Source organism: Stegodyphus dumicola, chromosome 3, assembly GCF_044657685.1.
Source record: "Stegodyphus dumicola isolate Sdum_Otavi_A_Nest chromosome 3, ASM4465768v1".
Lineage (NCBI taxonomy): Eukaryota > Metazoa > Arthropoda > Arachnida > Araneae > Eresidae > Stegodyphus > Stegodyphus dumicola.
The window spans coordinates 10,026,840-10,049,193 of NC_140770.1; the positions used below are offsets into that span (position 1 = coordinate 10,026,840).

General features: G+C 31.4%; 1 protein-coding gene across 1 annotated transcript in view; it reads left to right on the forward strand.

Annotated features, from left to right (window-relative positions):
• Positions 1 to 444: 444 nt before the first annotated feature.
• Positions 445 to 22,354, forward strand: part of LOC118187244 (uncharacterized) — a 33,374-nt gene continuing 11,464 nt past the window's right edge. Inside the window, exon 1 of the mRNA XM_085812558.1 lies at positions 445 to 682. The gene's annotated coding sequence lies outside the window, so the exon portion shown is untranslated. The remainder of the gene's footprint in view (positions 683 to 22,354) is intronic.

Genomic DNA, 22,354 nt, shown 5'->3' on the forward strand with positions numbered 1-22,354 from the left:
GAGCCCTTATATTAACAGTTTTAACAAAAATTTTATTTAAAAGGCACACAACAATAACCTTCTGCTGTAATTGCCGCAATAAACACAACTACCTTGAGTTCGGCGTAGATTTAAGTCAAGATCTCAATCGATTTCGAGAGCAAGCAGGTACAGGTCCGTCTTCACCAGTAGTAAAGAAATCTGAAATTTATTCAAGGTGTGTAATCTAGTGATTATAAATACAAACACTTAATATTACGTTCTCCTACCGAATCTTTTCGATAATTCATATCACAAATATTTTATGCTGATCTACATAGCACTGTTCAAAACAGAATGTTCATTAATCCCAGAAAGCACCTTAGGGATTGCGAAATAAATTAGTCTTGGCAATTTCCGCCATCTGGTTGGGAAATTCTATACCAGTCTTTTCAAATGAAAATGTAATTGTCGGACGATGATGCTAAACGGGCAAAAAGATTTCGCCAGTGCAAAGCAAAATATGAAACTACTTCAAACTGCAGAAAGCGAAATGTGAATGTGTATAGTTGGTAACGTGCTGTTCAGGTTATTTTCTGAAATTTGAATTAATATTTATTTATAGAAGTAACCAAAAGAGAAATGTATTCCTAAGATTACATTTGAGATAGTATATTATAGCTTTGTTCTGAGTGCATGGAAAATCGCTGACGAAATTTCTTTTGTAAGTAGATAATTCACATTTTCAGTTTTACAATATAAAATTTCATGAATCTTCATTTATTAGTTAAATAGTGCTATTGCAAATTTTGAATTTCTGTTATCTAAAATATTAATTCATTTGTTTTTAAATAGTCCACACCCACTGTACAATAACTGAGTTGGCCTAAGGTTATTTTTTAAACTGTTGAAAAATTCACTGTATATTTTATTTTTAAATCTTATAGTCTAAATCTTACATTGAACAGTATCCACATGAGAAAAGCGTATTTTTTGTAAAATATAATATTTTAAAAGATGACTTAGCAAAAAAAAAAAAAAAAAAAAAAAAAGACTGCTGTTTTTCATTATTCTAGAACTTTTGCATGAACCTAATGTAATCTAGTAAAGAAATATTTAATGAGGGCATACGTTATTTTCCTTAAATTTAAAAGAAACAAAGAAGTCAGGAAATACATGCCGTGTGCAGCGCAAAGCTGTGTTAAACATATGTTACTACACATGCTGTGCAAACTCGATTAATTCATCTTTAAATTTAAAAATATAAGTTTGAGGATTATTCTGTTTTTATATGTTTTATAAACAGAATAAAGATAATGTAGATTTTATACTATTTAACATATAAATCTAATATTGGCTATTAATAAACACTCAGACCATGCCATCCCTGAAATGCACTGTTTTTTGTAAAGTATACAAAAAGCTCTTATTTTTTGTAAATTGAAACATTATTCTACTGAACATTTTTTGACTACTATTGTACTCTGTTAATAAGAAATTCAATTTAAGTACCATTTGAATTTCTGCTAAGCAGCAACTTGCAGTCGGTTTTTTAAAATTTTAAGTAAAAGGGAGCAAATTCTATTCTTTCGTCTTTAAATTAATATGATTTCTAGTTTTTATCTTGAAACTATGTATGTAGACTAAGCTGATTTTCATGATATGAACTATTATCTCTAAATTGTTCATGTATGATTTGATTAATGAATCTATTAAACATGTTAACAAGCAATTCAGTAGGACAAGTATGTTACTTTACTTATCTCTAGTATAAGAAATCCTCCATTAACTCATTTATTAATTAAATACTCTAAAGTGCTTTGCCATAATTAATCTACTAATATTGCTGATCAAAACTGCAATGAAATGTTCTGTGAAATTTGTAAAATATATGTTTATGTGGCTAAAATTTGCATGCAGCCAAAGATTTATGCAAAAGTATATTTCTTTCAAATTAGCAATTTATCTGGGTAGTTTTCTGTTAATGGGATCGGATTCAGAATCATATAAACGTTTGTTTGTATGTGCATACACATACATATATAATGTTGTATGATCTTAAATTCATGTAGTGCAAAAACAAGTTACTACTACTTGTGCAATTGCTGCAAAGTTAGTTAATAATAATTTATTTCCTAAACAATATTGATTAATTGATTATACAGTCAAAAGTCGTTAATCCGGATTATAGATCATCAGTTTAAATCTCGTAAGATGGCATGCAGAAATTCTAAAATTAAAAATGTGAAACCATAATTTATGAAATAAAGAACAATTATGATCTAAAGGGTATCAAAATTTGCAAAAAGAAAAAGCTTAATATTTATTTGTTTACTTTATTAAACATTTTTTTCAATGTAAGTTGTTTAAGTTTTGCTTCGTTTCATGTGATAATACTTTCAATTTAATTCTATTAAACAGACATAATTTCTTGTTCAGTTACAAAGTTCCGCCGTTCAAGTCCTATAATTGCTGTGTCAAGAACACCGACTAATTTGTCAATCGAAATTTTTTTGTTTTCAATAACCTCTGTCACTTTTCTTCGCTATCGGAAGTGAATTATAATGACGAGGAACTTGTTTTAAATCATATCAAAGACGGAGCATATCGAGATGAAATACTACATTTGGTAAGGAATTATAAGCCAAATAAAATAAAAACATCTGCTCTGAAGATAACCATAGTGCTGACAAATCAACTTCCAATTCATTAGGTGCCCGCCGCCGAGCAGTGTGAAATTGATAAACAGATTTCGGATTTCAAAACATACTTTCGCTTTAGATCCTTTACATATTAACAAATATATATCGGAAATTCTATTTGATATAATCGAAAGTTTAAGCTTACTTTTATAAAATTGCTCTTACAGTCTGCAAAAAATAATAAGCCGGATGCAATTCGAAAATTAAGGAACAATGCAATCATCAACATTAACTGAAATAGATAATTAGATAATTTTAGCTTATACGTCCATTATACATAAAATGTGCACGCGAAAACGTATTCTGCACTTGCGCACACTCATATGCGCAGTCGTAAAAGGTCTTACGCGCACGCGTGAACGCCTCTGCGCGTGTGTCAACATGGCGCATGCGCAGAAAGTTTTTAGTTTTGATGTCCGGATTATAGATCATTCCGAATTATGGGTGTCCGAATTAACGACTTTTGACTGTATTATCTCCTAGGTTTAATTAAAGTAGAATTATTTTAAAAGAGTGAATCCATACTGGTAAGTTATATTTTGAAAGATGTTTTGAAGTAATTTGAAAGCAAAATGTTAATAATGTTTTAACGGGGACTGGAGTTAAATCATCATGAAGAACAAAATTTCAATTGTAAAAGGAAAAATTAAAAACATGTAATCATTGTCATTGATCGGAAATTAGTTGACTTTTCAAGGGGAACAAACCAACTCCCGTTCAATGAACAATAATTAATAAAAATGCGTAAATACGAAGGTGGTTCTTCATGATGATTTAACTCCAATCCCCGTTAAAACATTATTAACATTTTGCTTTCAAATTACTTCAAAACATCTTTCAAAATATAACTTTACATCTTTTATGTAACTGAACCATAATTTCAGCAAGAATTCTTGTGATATCAAAATTTTTTTTAAAAGTAAAATCAAATAAAAAATTTATTGTAACTTCTGAATGCATTCATCTCTTTCTCTGGGAAACAAGTCCTTGGATGCTGGTTGAGAATTTCAGGAAAGAAATCCCCACCCACCCACCCACATGTTCTCTTCTATATATCTCTGTACGAGATTATTCTCTGCAAGGGGCAATGAATTTATCACAGCGGGTTTCCCAAGCCCTGGAACTAAGGGAAAAATTTTTCCTCCTGTCATATTCTGCTTGAGAATTATTATTTTATTGGTAGAGGTCTGTCCGTGATCAGAAAGTGTTAGAGCAGGGGTGTCAACCAGGGCAGAATTTCATATTTTTAGGAGAGAAATGCAGTGTGATTTTTGAATATAAAAAAACTACTTTTATTCATGTTTTGGTATTTATCAGAATTTTGTACCTTTTTGTTGTTTAATTTATGAAAACATGGTAAAAAAATAATCTAAATTGAAATAAATGTGATTTTCCAGTTAGAGAAAGGAATGGGGGGGGGATCATTCAGCTATAGTGAAAGGGGTGCATGGAGCAAAAAAGGTTGAAAACTACTGTGAGTTAACCTTTGGATTATGGTAACTTGGCAATTTTTTGTCGAAAATTTGGCGACCAACCCTGCTACAGCAACCTGCTAATTTTTGTTTGGATGCCATTTTGTTTTCACGAAGTAAAGGGCAAATCTGAAATAGATAATTTTAGCTTATACCGTCCGTTTTACATTAAACGTGTATGCATAAACGTATTATGCGCATGCACACACGCATATTCGCAGCCGTAAAGGTCAACGCGACGCATGCGCAGAAAGTTTGTAGCTTTGAGGCCTGGATTATAGATCATTCCGAATTATGGGTGTCCGAATTAACGACTTTTGACTGTAGTACCATTTTTTATGTATCTCTTTATATTTTATTGAATTTAGATCTTAATTATTAGGCCAAAAGGAGCTCTTAGTCTCAAAATGAGATTTTGTTGTTTGAGATTTGTTCACTATCTTTTTTATTGCACATATTATTTTTCAAATTCTTACTACTAAATCTTTTTAAAGAAATGAAATTATGAAGAATCTCCATGCACTTATATATGTTCTCCACATAGTGAGAACATGATGGTACCTCGAACCATCCAATTTTGATAACATAGTCCTCCACATGAACATTGCACTTGGAAGCCCGGAATTTTGATTTTCGAATTTTTTTTATTATTTATTTTATACTTTGTACAATTTTAATGAATTTGTGATTAGCAAACTCTATAATTTGGAAGAGAGCAGCGGCAACACTGTTTGAAACACCATTTTTATCTCCAGTTCACGAGGCTATCTATCAGAAATTTCAAAGATATACTGTTCTATAAGTACAGGGGTTCTATAAATAATTTCATAGTTTCATGGAGGAAACGTTATTAGCTCTTTATTTAGCAGTTGAATATTTAATTTTGAATATAAAAAAATTAGTTTATGAGGTAAAAGTATATTTACGGGTATCCCTTGGCGGTATATAGATACCAAGTTTGTGCAATTCTTTGACTTTTGTCTTTGTGTAGTGGCGATTTTTCAAAGTCAAAGAATTGCACAAACTCAGTATCCATGTACACACTGACCTATTTTCACATAAAAAACATAACAGAATTACAGGTTTTGGGGTTTTGGCCCTTGATTTTATCCATGTACACATCAACCTATTTTCACTTAAAAAGTCAAAGGAGCACCGAATTCTAGGTAAAAGTATATTTACGGAACATTCAACTACTCAGGTTATCATAAATGAAACAACGATTAAGCGATAAACGAAACAACAACTTGGCAATAAATGAAACAACAACTTGGCGATAAATGAAACAACTTCGCGATAATACAAAGGGTACCCTTCAGTCTAACTGTTTAACCCTCTGAGTGGCACAGGATTTTAGATCTGTCATGAAGGCCGGTATTTAAACAGCATTTATTAATTGAGTTTGTAAATTACTTATTTTACTCTGTATTTTCATAAACGTACATTCATTAAAATGATATTTACATTATTAAATAAAGTAAGAAAGTAAAATATCATAAATTATAAGCTAATATATGCCAAGTAGCAAAACTTCTGATGACCGCATAAAGCCAGTCATAACGCTCAGAGGGTAAAGAATGTAAAAACCTACTTTTTTTAGTTTTGGAAGTTTTGGTATTCACCAAATATTTTCATTAGTACTTTTTCTTGTTTAATTCATAAAACACATTAAAAAATAATCAAAATTCAAATAAATGTGTACGTATTTTTCAAATGTGAGAAAGGAGGCTGTGGATGATCCTTTAGCAATGGTGGCTATCATCTTCATATATAGTTCGGCTTTTGATGAGTGCACTCATATTATATTTCCCTTGAAATATGTTGTACACTGCTCAAAAAAAAAAAAAAAAATGGGGCAGGGGACAGTTCTATATCTCTCATTCTACTGGGCCGATTCACGAAATTCAAATTGCGTTCTTCATGTCTCGAAAGCGTGACGTAGGATATATATTAGATTTATATATAGCAGTATTCTAACATAGGTATTTTGACACAAAATTGGACTTTTTCTGAAATAACATACCAATTTTTTTACATACTTCGATTCTACGACTCAAATTATGCCTAAATATTAAATTTTGTAAAATTTGGTGCAAAATTTCTGGAGAAATTCAACAATTTATGTTTGTGCTTTATATTCAGTTTGCGCCAAAATTAGTTCACTTGGCGAACTTCTTAATATGTGGCAACCTATTTTCATTTCCATTTTTACATAGTGCGTGAAAGGAAAAAAGAGACTCAGTTGTTCTTTCTTTCAAATAATGTTCTTTATCTTATATTTTTTATTATAATTGTTATTAATTTTAAGCATTTTTTTCTTTTTCGAATTTATTTTAATTGTTTACGTTGCATAGTTTCTTTCGAATAACTGTTTTAAAAATTTCTGTTTACTCATTCGAACTGTGTAGTTTAAATCAAAAGCGCATCGTTTATTTTTTCATCTAGTTTTCTTTATGCTATATTTTTAGTTATAGTTACTATTTTAGGTAATTTTTAAATTTTTAGACTTTTATTTTAATTGTTAGTGTTGCATTGTCTCTTCAGATAATTATTTTAAAATTTTCTATTTATTCATTTGAACTGAGCATTTTAAATATATTTATTAATATAAATTTTCCAGAATTTGATTTTATTTATTTGAATTGCAGTTCTTTCAGAAGAATACTTTGTAACCCAGACTACGATGCATTTGAAAACTGCATATATTAAAAGAGAAAATACAGTAAAGCACACTTAACATGCCTTTCAATGTTCTGTTCAGAAAAGATATATATAAATAAGAGAGATGTATAACCGACATTTTAAAACTGCTTTAAACAGTTTTATCATTGTGCCCATTGCTTTACACAATTTTATCCTGCATTTGGTTTCTTAAAATGTTATTCATATTTTAGTCAAATATTTTATTTTTGAAATCGCAAGAATCAAATATAAGATTAAAAGTTTTAAATTAAAAAAAGTACAAATACTAAATTTTACGCAAAAAATTATTTTTTCTTCTCTTTTTCTTCAGGCATTCTGCTTCATTCTTGCTCTTTTTTAGGTATTCTGCAAGTATATTAAAAAGCATCCAACTTTTCGAAACATCTTGGTATTTCTGATAATCATTTTAAATAAAGTTATAGCCTTCCATTTCATAAAGACCCACAAACGACCGAGCGGTAAAGTCTCTGAACACGGGGTTCGAATCCCGGTAAACGGGCTGGTTGCATGGGCGTTTTCGTGGATTTTCTCATGTGTATGCCAGCTGGTTTCCGTTAGAAATTTCTTCGCGAAGGCATTTTTCCTTTTAGGCAGATAGCCCTGCTTTGCCATAACTTAATAATCCAATTCAATCCATTTTATCAGTCTTTAGAGGCTAAGCATTTTTGAAGGTATGAGATAAAAGGAAAGACTGGTTTCATCAAGAGGTTTTGGTTTATTTAATTATGACAAAGCACATTAGAGCTATCTGCCTAAGGGAAGGGATGCCTTTGTGGAGGACTTTCTAAGGGAAATTGGCTCGTATACACGTTACACATGGGGAAAACCACGAAAACGCTCATGCAGCCAGCACGTTAGCGGGATTCGAACCTCGGATCGAACTAACAGTGTTCAGAGACTTTACCGCTCGACCGCTGTTTCATCAGGAAGAAGAAAAAAAAGTCTTTAGGTGACATTCACATACATCACTGGATAAACTCCTGAATTTTCAAATAATTCGACTGAGAAATCATGGGATTCTCCTTTTATGATACGATATGATCTTCTATAACGTAATTTAAATTTATACAACCATATAGTCTAAAACCAGTCGCTCTTCACTTTAATCACTTTAACACAAGCTCAATTGATGGTATTTGCTGGTGTACATGTCCAAGTGTTTTCCCTTTGAACACCTAAATTCTTTGAAGTATCTTCAAAAGCGTCCAACTTTTTTAAACATTTTGGTATGTCTGACAGTCAAATTTCCCTGCAAATTTTTGCTTACTTTTCTCCTTAATTTTCTTCTTTCCTTCTACAGTTATTTTCAGTGCTCATACAAGAAAATTAAGATTTCTCGATTGCTATACTTCCATAAATTTTGCATTCTTGTCAATTTTTTTAAAATATCAATTACATGAATTGCGTTTCAGCTGAAGACAGCTTTTCATTTTCTAGTCATTTTAACTACAAAGAAGGTTTAAAGTGAAGTCCAAAGGATAAATATTTTAAGTAAAAGATTTTTTTGCTAAATGACGAATAAATAAAACAGTCCAGCAGTGTTTATTCTGTACTACCGAGTGACCCAATTCTTATATCGGCTGAAACAATCTAAATCATATTAAAGATCATGTTTTTTTATACAATCTATAACACGAAAGAAATATCACCTTCTTAAAACATTCTTTCTAACAGGATTAATATAAAAATTTATATTTATATATGTAAGATGTAAGATATAACAAAATATGATAGCTGTTTCATATTTTGCTCAAAATTATAGCTCAAAATTAACATTCTAAATTTGGTAATCTGCCCCTAAATTCATCCCTTCTCACGGGTTCCAGACTTTTCTATCTTATGTAATGTTTTAATGCAGATGCCTCTCGTCCAATCAAATTAATTCTAAACCAAAACTATGAACTGAAACTTCAGCCTTCTTGCTATGAAAGTGCTATAACCTTTCCCTTTTCCCGCGTTAGCTCTCCCGCTGGTAAGACGCTTTTAATCCATGCTGCTGCCGCTTACTTGCTTAAGATGACGTCATACTTCAAAATGGGAGTTATTCTATTCAAATATTATTAAGAAATATCTTGTCTGAAAAGCATTCTTTGATATGCATGGAAAAAATAAAGATTGCGATTTTTCAAGATATGTTGTGCTAAATTGCATCATCATGCTTTCCACTCTGCCACCTTCAAACCACAGTTTCATTACATATATATATTTTTAAAGCTGGGACTTGAACCAAACTGTCAAAATTTTAAAGTTTAATTTACATATGGTTATAATTAATGTTCCACTTTTAAAGTTTGAAATGGTCATAAAAGGAAAACTACCAGACCAATTGTTATCACACTTCGTGTGGGAATCGTGTAAAGGAGGTTATGGGAATTATTTTCTGTGGAAAAAAAAAAAAAAGAGTTCAAAAACTCACCACCAGGGGAAAAATGGCGCTGTATGCAATATTGTTAAATGAAAAAAGACATGAAAACATTGGTTTAAAATGTGTTTAATCATTTCCCAAACGTGTTACAAAGCATGTTCAATGTAGCGTCCAGTATTTTCCAAAAGCAAGTTAAATCCTATTACTGCATTCTCAACAGCAGCTCGTAGCATATCACGAGGAATGTTACGGACATGTTGGTATATCACATTTTTTATTTCTGCCAAATTGTTTAGATTGTCACCATAAACAGTGCTTTTGAAATAACCCCATAGCTACGAAACATTTTAACATTGACTGCATTTTAACATAAAAGTGAGCTGCAATCACAGTAGTCCAGCTATCGACTGCTATTCAGAGAAAAATGGCTCAGTTATGAAAGTAGCTGTCATCGCACACCGTTTGGTGTGTAGTGACTGCTATGCAGTCGAATGCAATGGAACTAGGTAGATAACATGAGGGATTTCTTTGGCCTAAATCGATTAAAAGCATTTTGAATCAATATCTTCATGTTTTAGGTCCGAATTCAGGCTTCAAAAGCTACAAACAAGCGATCTGTAAGAAAACGATTTCCAGATTGTACGCACTTGTGCGAGTGATTTGAGATCTCACATTTTCGAATCGCTACTTCGTGGTTTTCACGGACGAATTTCTCCCTTACATGAACGGCGCATTCGACGTTTATCGAATTTAACGCCTTAAATTTAAATGATAATTTGCTTACTTCAAAGTTTCTTAAGGGTATGCAACATATTAAACCCGTGTAACAAAAGGTTAAGTTCGATTCCGACCCATACTTCATTTAACAATATTGCATACAGCGCCATTTCCGCCCTGGAGGTAAGGTTTCGAACTTTCTTTTTTTCGCGGAAAATAAATTCCTATGACCTCTTGTACACGGTTACCAAGTTTGATAACATTTGATCCAGTATTTTTTCTTTTATGACTGTTTCAAAGTGGAACTTTAATTATAACCACCCTGTATATTATTAAATTTTAATTTGAAGCTGTGCGTTATATGTATACCATGCGTAAGATTTTCGCTTTTATGGAAAAAATAAAGAATCGCAGCAAATATACTTAGGATAATGACCAAAACTGAAAAAATTTCCCCTCCCTCCGAAAATAAAATATTGAAACTTCGACCTTGAATTTATTGGATTATCGAAATATTCAATTTGACTTATCTTCTAAGTCCTAGTTCCGCCAACAATTCCGTCAAAAATTCTGAATTACTGAAGCGGAAGTAAAAGGTTTATTATATATTCACTGTATGTTAATAAAGTAATCAGAGTGTAATAAAAATAGATTATAGAATTTACGCTGATCCAACTTTTTGTATGAATGCACGACATGTAATGGAAGAGAAGGCTTGTAGACATTTGTTTTTGACATGCTTCTAAAAGTAGATGTGATACTCCTTTTGTCTCTTCAATGTCAAAAAACTTTCCTTTGAGATGAAACTTTAGTTTTTTGAAAAAAAAAAAAAAAAAAAAAAAAACAGACAAATTTGAAGAACATCCAGGACGATTGAGTACACATACTTATTTTCAGAATACAAGCAGTTCTTCGATTGGTTATTGAATAATGAAAAGATGCATTGTCATGCAATACAAAACATTTGGAATACATTTTCTGACTGAATAACGTAAGATTAAAAGTCATCTGCTTAATTCACAGCCATTTACAAGTCAACTACTCGGGCAATTGGAGAATCGTTTTGATTTTGAGCATGTAAGACAAACCTAATACAGTCAAAAGTCGTTAATTCGGACACCCATAATTCGGAATGATCTATAATCCGGACATCAAAACTAAAAACTTTCTGCGCATGCGCCACGTTGACACATGCGCAGAGGCGTTCACGCGTGCGCGTAAGACCTTTTACGACTGCGCATATGAGTGTGCGCAAGTGCAGAATACGTTTTCGCGTGCGCATTTTATGTATAATGGACGTATAAGCTAAAATTATCTAATTATCTATTTCAGTTAATGTTGATGATTGCGTTGTTCCTTAATTTTCGAATTGCATCCGGCTTATTATTTTTTGCAGACTGTAAGAGCAATTTTATAAAAGTAAGCTTAAACTTTCGATTATATCAAATAGAATTTCTGATATATATTTGTTAATATGTAAAGGATCTAAAGCGAAAGTATGTTTTGAAATCCGAAATCTGTTTATCAATTTCACGCTGCTCGGCGGCGGGCGCCTAATGAATTGGAAGTTGATTTGTCAGCACTATCCTTATCTTCAGCGCAGATGTTTTTATTTTATTTGGCTTATAATTCCTTACCAAATGTAGTATTTCATCTCGATATGCTCCGTCTTTGATATGATTTAAAACAAGTTCCTCGTCATTATAATTCGCTTCCGATAGCGAAGAAAAGTGACAGAGGTTATTGAAAACAAAAAAATTTCGACTGACAAATTAGTCGGTGTTCTTGACACAGCAATTATAGGACTTGAAGGGCGGAACTTTGTAACTGAACAAGAAATTATGTCTGTTTAATAGAATTAAAGAGAAAGTATTATCACATGAAACGAAGCAAAACTTATAAACAACTTACATTGAAAGAAATGTTTAATAAAGTAAACAAATAAATATTAAGCTTTTTCTTTTTGCAAATTTTGATACCCTTTAGATCATAATTGTTCTCTATTTCATAAATTACGGTTTCATATTTTTTAATTTAGAATTTCTGCATGCTATCTTACGAGATTTAAACTGATGATCTATAATCCGGAAAAATCGATAAACCGGAATCGCCGAAGTCCCGACGAGTCCGGATTAACGACTTTTGACTGTATCACCGGATTTAAACACTTCTTTAATCTTTCGAGGATATTCCTTCTTTAGCTCATATTTAAAAAATATTAAGTGAATACAATTATTGCAAAAGAAATTGAATATTCATTTGCACTATGGCTTGGTAGTTTACTAACGAGTTAACAAAACTTAAATTCTGCTTTTTGTGTCTAAGAATACAACAATATTTTCAATATTTACAAATAAAATAGTAAATTGGAGCCTCACCAATTGCCTAGTATTTGAAGATTGTTAAATACTAATTGTTTGTTGCGAAATCTAACCCAGGTTGCATGGTCAGTTTTCGTAGTTTTCTAGGTTCTCTTTACAAAGGTTTTCTATGAAAGCATCTTAACCAAATAGCTCCCATGTTCTTTCTATGTTCAAATGACCAACTAACCTAGTTTAAGCGCGATTTCCAAGTGAACTTTCTAGCAAAACCTGAATACTCCTTAAAAATCATGTAGCCTGCTAATCGGGATTAACATGAAAGATACGGCGCCAATAATTGAATTGCTGTTACGGTATGCTGTTTCTAAACTTAGGTGGTCATTCCTTAATTAAATATAATTGATTTGTAACTTCTACTAGAGCTGACGGTAAGAATTGAAGTGCAAATAAATAATATCGTGTGCAATCTTGATTAATATAAAATTAGAAATATTTTCATTCAGACCAAGTTTTTTGAAATATCTGCAATTACTTTTATAAGAAGGATTTATTAATAACCATAATAATTACTTATTATAAGAATTCAGTTTGATTCAGTTCATTTAGAATTTTAAAGGTATAATGAAAATACGCTACTCATAAAAATACATTTTAGGATAAAAAATGAGTTTATTTTTTATGTTTAAAAACTTCTTAAATTCATGTAATAAACATCGTACCCTCATTGTTAATTGAATTCAGAATTTGGGTGTTGTTTATATTTATAATTATTCTTTCTTGTCCACAGAACCGGCTGACTTATCCAGCCATTAAGTAGCTGCAGATCATTTCTACATAACCATTGAACTTCCATTAATTCGGTCTCTAGATTGTTGTATGTTTATATCCTAATTTGACTTTTATAAAAATGATTATTCTAAATCCTATGTTTCTATAAAAATATACTGTGCTTTAAAAATATGGATGATAGTATCAGACGCTCTTTCAGCCACTTCATAAGCAACAGCTTGTTTAGAAATAAACTATGCAGTTAATGTCATAAAATATTTTCGTAAAATTCAGATGAACATCGAACAAAAGTTCTCAGTTTTAGACATTTCGATTTAAACGAAGTGAAAGTAAAGTAGCAGACAATAAAATGCCGAAGGTAACAATTTACTCTTACAAATATTTTTTTTAAAAAAGGAAGAAAGAGAGAAATTAAAAAAAAATAGTTAAAAATTTGAATAATATCATCTATAATTTAAAAAAAATAGCTTTTCATATTGTATTAATAAATATTTATTACACATCATTGAGGGAAAAATTTCATATAATTAATTCTCTGTAAAATTTTAATTGAAATTTAAGGTTAAAAATAGCTGTGGCAATTCACTATCACAAAAATCCTTAAACCACATTTGGCGTTATTATCGCTCAAAAAAAAGAAAGATGCCAAATTTCAAAATGCGAAATTATGAAAATTCGCGTATATCTTAGAAAATTTTGAAAAAAAAAGTCTAATTTTTTTCAGGTATGCTGAGAAATACACCTTTAAGATGATGGTAAAAATTTTATAGGTTATAATTCAAAAATTTTTTTTCAAAAAATGGGTAAATTTTATTTGGAATGAACCTAAATTTTGAAATGTGAAAGGAAAAATAATAAAAGTTTAATAAAAAAAAGAGATATTAATAAATATTTGCCAAATTTAATTAACAAAATTTTGAGAGCTTATATTTTAAAAACTACTCGTACGATTTTTACAAACTTGGTATTCTGGCATAATTTGAGTTGTAGAATCGAAATATGTAAAAAAATTGGTATATTATTTCAGAAAAAGTCCGATTTTGTGTCAAAATACCTATGTTAGAATAGTGCTATATATAAATCTAATATATATCCTAAGTCGCGGTTTCGAGGTATGAAAAACACAGTTTGAATTTTGTCAATCAGCACAGTAGAATGGGAGATATAGCACTGTCCCATTTTTTTTTAGCCGTGTACATATACATATATATCATTGTATTAATATTTAAATACATACATATATATATATATAACATTTGTATTTAAAATATTCTAAATCTCAAACATAAGTATATTTTTAATTCATTAAAAAAAAAAAAACTGCAGGTATACGATGCAACATGTTATTTTATATCAATTTTATTTACTTTTTTTTTCGGTGCTTTCTAGAACATTGCAGCACATATTCATGCATTTTTAGCACCATTTTGTAAGAAAATGAAATGAGTATTATTCTCAAAATTTTAGAACTTTGTACATTTTTATGAGTAATAAAGAAATGTGTTTATGAAATTACATACATTTTTAATATTTGAATAGCTTGAGTAGAGTGATTTGGAGGTCAAAGAAATTTGTGTTCCCACATAAAACTGCAGAAAAGGTAACCCATCAGTGTTACATGTTGCTTACAAATGTGAATGTTCATGTGACCCATTCATGAATCATGAGGGCCCCAAAACAAACTTACCAGGATCCACCAGTGGCAGTTAACCCTTTGATGTGTATGCAATATTATTTTTATAATTTTTTTAGCTGAAAAACCCTAGAAATCGAATATCATGATCCTAGAGACAAATAATTATATGAACTTAAAGAAATCTACTCTTGCTCATTGATCTGTGGGTAGTGGTTGCACTGTGAAACCAAGCACGTTTCTAGGACTTAATGAGATACTAGAGGGGGAACTTACCTTTTTCCATGCACATTTCCAATAAATAACAAAATTTATGAATTAAAAAAAAAAAAAAAAAGTATTTAAGAATTGCTGGTACTTTTTTGTTTCTTAACTTTGTAATTTCAGGAACAAGAGATTTCAGTAAATTTACGCTTTGTAATTTAAACGTATTGAGAGCTAAATTTTAAAATTTCAGACTAACATTTATTTCAGACAATTCTCATACGACGAATTAACCACTAACTGAATTAAGTTAGGAAAACTTTACATAGAGACAAAACTTGAAAATAAGTAAGGATAATTTATTCTCAATTTTTTGCGTACTTTTCCGTTTCGCCGGCGCAAATCTCGCCAAGCAGACTTTATTGGCGACAACATATAGTATACACATAAAAGTTGTTAACAAATGTTAGTTAAGAATTTTTTATTTTGAAGACAAAAAATTTTAATATCATTTAAAATTTTGTAAAAAAATAAAGACAATAAATTTGTAAAAGGGCATTAATTTAAGAATTTACTATGCTTTCTTGGTACAACATCTTGATTCCCCGGTTCTTATCATATGACCCCAATTTCACATAAACTAGGCTACAAAAATATAATTCTCTCAGTAATTATCTACATTAGTTTCAAGTTAAATCTTAATATGGAATACAAGTTTAAATGCAAGAATTATTTCAATTCGTCCGAATAACTTACTCAGTCAGAAGTTATGTAAAACTACAGTTCTTTACTTCGCTAGTGCATTGATGAATTTAACCCTTGACTTTGCTTTTCTATATTTTCACCTTTGGGTGAGCGGTGTGATTGCATCCTAATTGACTTACTTACCGCGAATGGCCTTAGGGCATAAAATTGAACTAAAATTCTATGTAATTGTATGTGTATTTAAAGAAACAGTCAATCTGATAAGAAATGGCTGCGAAAAGGTTACCAGCGAATGAAAATGAGGCATAAAAGGTTACCAGCGAATGAAAATGAGGCATAAAAGGTTACCAGCAAGAATATTCCGTTTGGCATCAGTTGTACCATTATTGGCGACTTTATCACCTATGCCGGCAAAACGGAAAAGTACCGAATTGCTTTATATGTAAATTTTTTATATTATTTTACCAAGTAAATCATCAGAAAAAATGAAAAAGAAACATTTATGTAATTTTTCTATAGCAGTGAAAACATAAGAACCTACATAATAAGGACGTTCGGATAAATGGATTAAAAAAAACTTTTTTTTTTAAAATGTCAAAGAACAATTTTTTATGTTAATGGGGGGGGGGAGGCTTGGTCTTTTTGGCTTTGGTGCAGATCTTTCGTTTTCCATTCATATTTATTTTATTAAGATTTCATCCCAAAATGTTTATCAAATATTTTTAGTTTAAATGAAACTTTTATGCAATTTCTATTTTTAATTATAGCAAAGTATATTTATATTATATTTAAGCCACACAAAATAATTTATAAAATCACAATACTAGCATAGGAATCAAGCATGTTGAGCTGAGAGAAAAATCTCTGGAAATGAAAGACATTTTCACTGGCCAGGTGCATGTATTGTTTAGTAATAAAATAAGTCCGTGGTTTCAAAGCCCCTTATCTGTATACAGGTAAAAATAAACTTTCCTATTTGATAAGCAGCAAACATCATTGTGAAGAGCAGTGGTTTCAACGCATGACCACTGAGCCTGTAGAGGCTCAGTGGTTGTGCCCTGAAACCACCAAGCAAATGTCCTAAATATACACAGATATTTTATATATGTAGTTTAATTATTACTATTTTTTTATTATTTATGATAGAAATAATGATGTGCAATGACTAACTTTTGAAATTTAAAGTTATTTATATTAATAAAAGGAAGTTATTTTGTCTCATTGAAAATAAATTTCAAAAGGCATCCAATTTGAAGTAGTAAGACCTAAAAAAATGTATGATCTGCAGTCATTTTGTGTTATTTAGAGGTAGAAGATCAGTAATCAATTGGTTTTCAACTCGAAAATTTTGGAAGAGAAGAAAAAAATTCGAAAATTGGTAGTTTCAGGGCATGACCACAACATGTCAAAGGGTTAAGGTGTTAATACTTTAAATTACTTGTTCAGATGTGGAAGAGATATTTAATGCTTATGCATCATGCAATAGTACAGCTAATTCTGAGTCAAATTTGATGCCAAGTTTCTTTCCCCCCCCAATTATAGTTGGAAATTTAATCATAAATTTGACTAAGGTCTACAAAAATTATCCAAACAGCTTCTTCCATTAGTGAATTGGATTTTCTCAAAGCTTTTCACATCCACAAAGATTTATCTTGTTTAATTAATGATTTTAATTCCAATCCAGCCCTCCCCTTTTAAAAGTCTGTTAACTTAATTTTTCAATTTTGATTACTGTATACTGTATCTGCTGGCAGATGATGTTACTTTCTCATTTGCTTTTCTTCTATTGTGTGTGAATACAACTGTGCATTTTTCTTCCATGCAGATTTTTTTTTGCTCCTGGTGAAGAGGGATCTGTATCTCTTTGCCCTTTAAATCAATAGTGTCTTTACTAAAATCTTTGCCCAACACACGGTTGTTGCTTTGCTAAGTTTTTGTTTACAGAACAGTCAATTAATATATTAAATCAATAAGTTTTGATGCTTTGCAAAATAAAGGTCAGCATTTCAATAAGATTATTAATATTATACAACAGTCGTATAATAATGATTGTTAAAAAATGTCAAAACATTCTAATAAATTCACAAAATGAATATAAAATTCATATTCTTATGAAAGAATCAAGTTTCACATGCAGAAACAGCAAAGATAAGACACCAGATTTGGCTGAATGCAGTTTTAGGTGTCAGATGTCGTCATACATTTTTTGGCTGAATACAATTTTGGGTATCAGATGTTATCATAAATTTACAGTCATGCTTTTGCACAAAATTGACAAGACATCCATCTAATTTGCCTGTAACCTAAGCATTTTTATGCTGATATGAAGGAAGCTTTACTTTTTAGTCCTGCCTTTTGATGCTCAAATATTTTATTTTAATTATATTCATATCAAATATTATATTGGATGCAATTTTGTGAAATATTCAATATAAGATGCAAGAGCTAAGTTTCTAACTTAGATTGTTTAAAATGCACGATCCAATTTAGATGCAACGCATAATACATTGAATATCAAAAATGTTTTATGTACTGTGTTCTCAAAAGTATTCCAGTGCTGCAAAGATGGTTTGTCGATCGGAACAATCTTTTTGAAGTACTCTGTATTTTATTCCACATACATTTTTGTTATATATATAATATCAGATGTTTAATATTTGATTGTATGAATACTTAATTTTATTCAACCTTCTTCTTGAAATAATTTTTGTGAGCATATTGCAGCATGAAATCTCTCTCACAAAATAGATATGAATTTTAAAATGCTGTCAATTTTGAGAATAGAGTGCATGGAAAATAAACTTTTGTGTATCATGTCCTGTAGGATGGATTTGCTATACATGTTTTTGGCCTTTTTCCTGTGATTCATGCTAGTGTGAACTTCTTATCTTTAGGCAGACATCTATAAAGGCATTCATACTTTGATAGAACTGAGGGATTACTTATGATTCATAATAATTAGCCCTAACTTTCATTAATAGTTAATAAGAATGTCCAGCAAGTTGGTCTGGTAGACTTTTTTGGCAGAACTGACAAACTTAATCCCAAGATCTTTAATATGCAACATATGTAATTTTCAGAATATTTTGATTGCAAAGTTATCCATGTGATATCCTTGATCCAGTGTTCTTCTTTCTCTAAAATATATACCATATTTAATTTATAATCAACGGGAAGAGAAACAATAATTCTTTTGCGATATTCTTAACATGCAACGTATTTGATTTTTGTGCTCATTTTAGTCTTTGTGATGTCATTTCTTTATTACTTCCCTCCCTTAAAAAGTTGACCACTTTAAACTATCTGCCAAGTAGCAAATTAGTAGTGGTTTGTAATATCATTCTTTCTAGCCTTCCACCTAAATAGTAACCATCAACTGAAAAAGAAGCAATGTTTTTTTTCCCCCTCTTTAAAGTCACAGAACTTTGTATACTGAGCAGCAGTACAAAAATGGCCTTTAAATGAAATTATTTAAAGGCTAAGTGTTGTGGATGTAATATGGAAAACTGCAGGAGGGAAAAAAAGTTTTTCGATTCTTTTTCTTATTGCTTTGCACTTCGTGTACTGTTAAGCTGAAGGACTATCTTTTATTAGATAGTAAAATAGAGTGTGTAACTCCTGATACTATAAACTATGGTGGACTCACTGTAGACGAGAGTTGATGCACATGTAAAGTTGTTTCATACATCTTGCTCTGTGAAAACTTCAAATTATATGTTATATCTGTGTGTAACTTATTCCTTATTATTAGACGATAAAGGACTCATTTATGACCCCACAATAATTAATTGCAAGTGAACATCTTAAAATACAAATATTTGATTCTCTAATACAGCCATTGCCAAATCATTTTTCCCACAAAGATATACAAATGTTATTTTCTCTTATATATAGTGAGTTTCCATTTTTTAAAGGTTAGGTTCTCATAGTGTTTTCTAATTTTTGCCAAGTTAATTTTTAAGTTACCAAATTTCACCAAAGAGTATGGCGACTGCTTTAACAACAAAGTATCCTTTCTTTTCCAAAGCAGAGTTTTTGTAAGGAATTATTTTTATCAATGATAAATAAGTTTCTCATAAATAAATTGTTTATAACACTTCTTAATTTTGTAAAAGAAGTTAACGAAAAATGTATTATAATTTTTTACATTTTCAGCATTGTTTAAAATTATACTGATATTAATAATTTTAAGTTATAGTTAAATTTCTCAAATAGAAATATGTAATTTAATGCATTTGTTTAACTATCTAGCTAGCCAAACTGTACACGGGATGTCCGAATCAAATGTACCTATTTTGAACAGTCGATTTAGAGCAAAATTTTAGTGCTACGAGGGCGATATTAGTCACAGGTGAGAGTTGAATTCGTAGAGTTTGGTGACAGTATTTTTTCTTGCATCCGATGCACCTGCACTGGTAGTTCGGTCCGAGGTTTGAATCCCACGAACAGGCTAGTTGCATGGGCGTTTTGTGGTTTTCCCAATGTGTAACATGTATACAAGCCAGTTTCCCTTAGAAAGTCCTCCACAAAGGCTTCACTTCCCTTAGGCAGATAGTCCTCGAGGCTTTGCCATAATCACACACACACACACACTGATGCACCTGCACATTTGCTGAGCTGACAAATGAAAAAATGGTGTCACCTCAAGAGAAGGCACAAATTGTTCTCTGGTATGCAAAATACAAATCCTTAGTAAAACTGAAAAGATGTTTTAAACAGTTTATAAAAGAAATGCACTCCAGGCTAAGAGCATAAAAATGTGGCACAAAACGTTTCTTGAAACGGGGAGTGTACAGAAAATATCCGGAGGTGATTGGCATTTCACATTCTGATTCATGTGTGGAAAGATGTTCGACAAACTTTCTTTCGGAGCCCTCGTCAGTCAATCAGGCAGGCACCTTCTGAATTATCTATGCCACGATCAACTATTCATGATGTGCTGCATCAAAAACTGAGGATGCATGCATATAAAATGCAGATTTTGTAGTAACTGCAACCCAATGATGGGCTGCAGCTTGCAGCATTTGCATAACCGATGGATAGGACACAGTGGCCCAGATCTCCTGACGTGACTCCTCTCGATTTCTTCTTTTGGGACTACATGAAAGGAACTCAGGAACTCTACTCAGGGAACGTCTATGATATTGAAACCTTTGTGCCTCCATAACCGCAGCTATTGCTGCTGTGACTCTGTAAATGCTAAACTGAATATGGCTGGAACTGGACTGCTGGCTGGACGTTCTCAGGACTACTAAGGAAGCTCATGTGGAATTGTACTGATTGTTTAATAAATTATTTGTTAAATTGTTTAATAAATTGTATTGTTATCTAATTTTACAGTTTTGTTATGCTTTTAATTTCTATGTTAAGTAGAGCAACCTCTCCAAATTAGGCCCATTTGATTTGGACACCCTGTATATATCTTAGAATATTTTTATAATGCCTTTAAGTAAGTATACAGAAAGTGGTCAAAATAAAACTGGCCTGGCAAATGTGTATGATTTTGACACTAAATTTATCCTTAAAGGAGAACTGCTGTTTACAGAAAATGTGGGATATGGCCGCCATTGATGTTGATGAAGCACTGCATTCGATTTATCAAATTGTGAGATACGTTGTAGCTCTGTTGAGAAGTTTAGCGAGGTTTTCAGCACCTGGAGACAACTAAAGATTTTGCGCCCCCTCCTGTTTGCCAAAATGCAATAGGAAACATCACTTTGGCACACCATGGATGCTGTGCCCAGGGACAGATGTCCCCTTCTGTGTATGTCACTGGCTTTGCCTGAGAGATGGCAGCAATAGCCTTATCATTGCTCTGCTGCAGTTCTTTCACTGTGTTTTGCATAACACTTAACAATGGACATGTGTTATTTTATCATTAGCTCCATTCTGTATTGCATCCAGCAAGCATTTTGCTACATTGTAGAAATTGAGTTAAAAAGCTAGGTGCCTGGACACAAATTCTGCTCCAATTCGAAGACAAATTCTGTGCTGCATTCAACTACTCACTTTATTTTCTAGTGCTTAGTAAACATGTCTACACCTTTCTTTTCAACTACTCATTAAACACAACTGCATCCCTCGTCAAACAACTGGTTGCTGTCCCATATCTGTGCATGTTCTTTTGTTGCATCTAGTCCCAGTTCCTAGTGATCTCTTTACTGTTTACAGTGTGTTTTCACGAAATTCCAGTTTTATTTTGGCTGCTCTGTGTATATACAGTAAAAGCTTGACCATCCAGACTGTTTGGGAAAATGCTGAATTCCGGATAGTTGAGTGTATACCAATTGCAATTCTAGGCACAAAAACCATGCGAATGGAGAAAGAAATTTCCTTCTAAAATTATAAAAATAGTAATCTTCTTTGTTATCAACTTCAGTATCAAACGCCTATGTTTGAAATTATATAATTTCAAAAAAGTGTATTTTGTACCTAAAATCTAATGTATTTCACTGGCCTTCAACATAAGAAAGTAAAGCATCTAATCTGATTATAAAGTACCATCAATCATGAAAGTTGGCAGAGGTGCTCCCAAACATGCACCAATCATTCTGGTAGTAGCTTAAAGAAAAAATATCACTCTTTATTTAATTAATTAGAATTGTATTCAAGTCGCAGATCTTTAATTGCGTATCATAACTTCTCACGTTGCATTACCATTATTTATTTGTTTTCAAATGAGCATATTGTTCCATATGCTTATTTGAAAGCAGCACATTGTTCACACTAAAACACATTTTTCTTGATGCTAAAACTCCTTAACTCTGAAAATACTCCATGTTGTT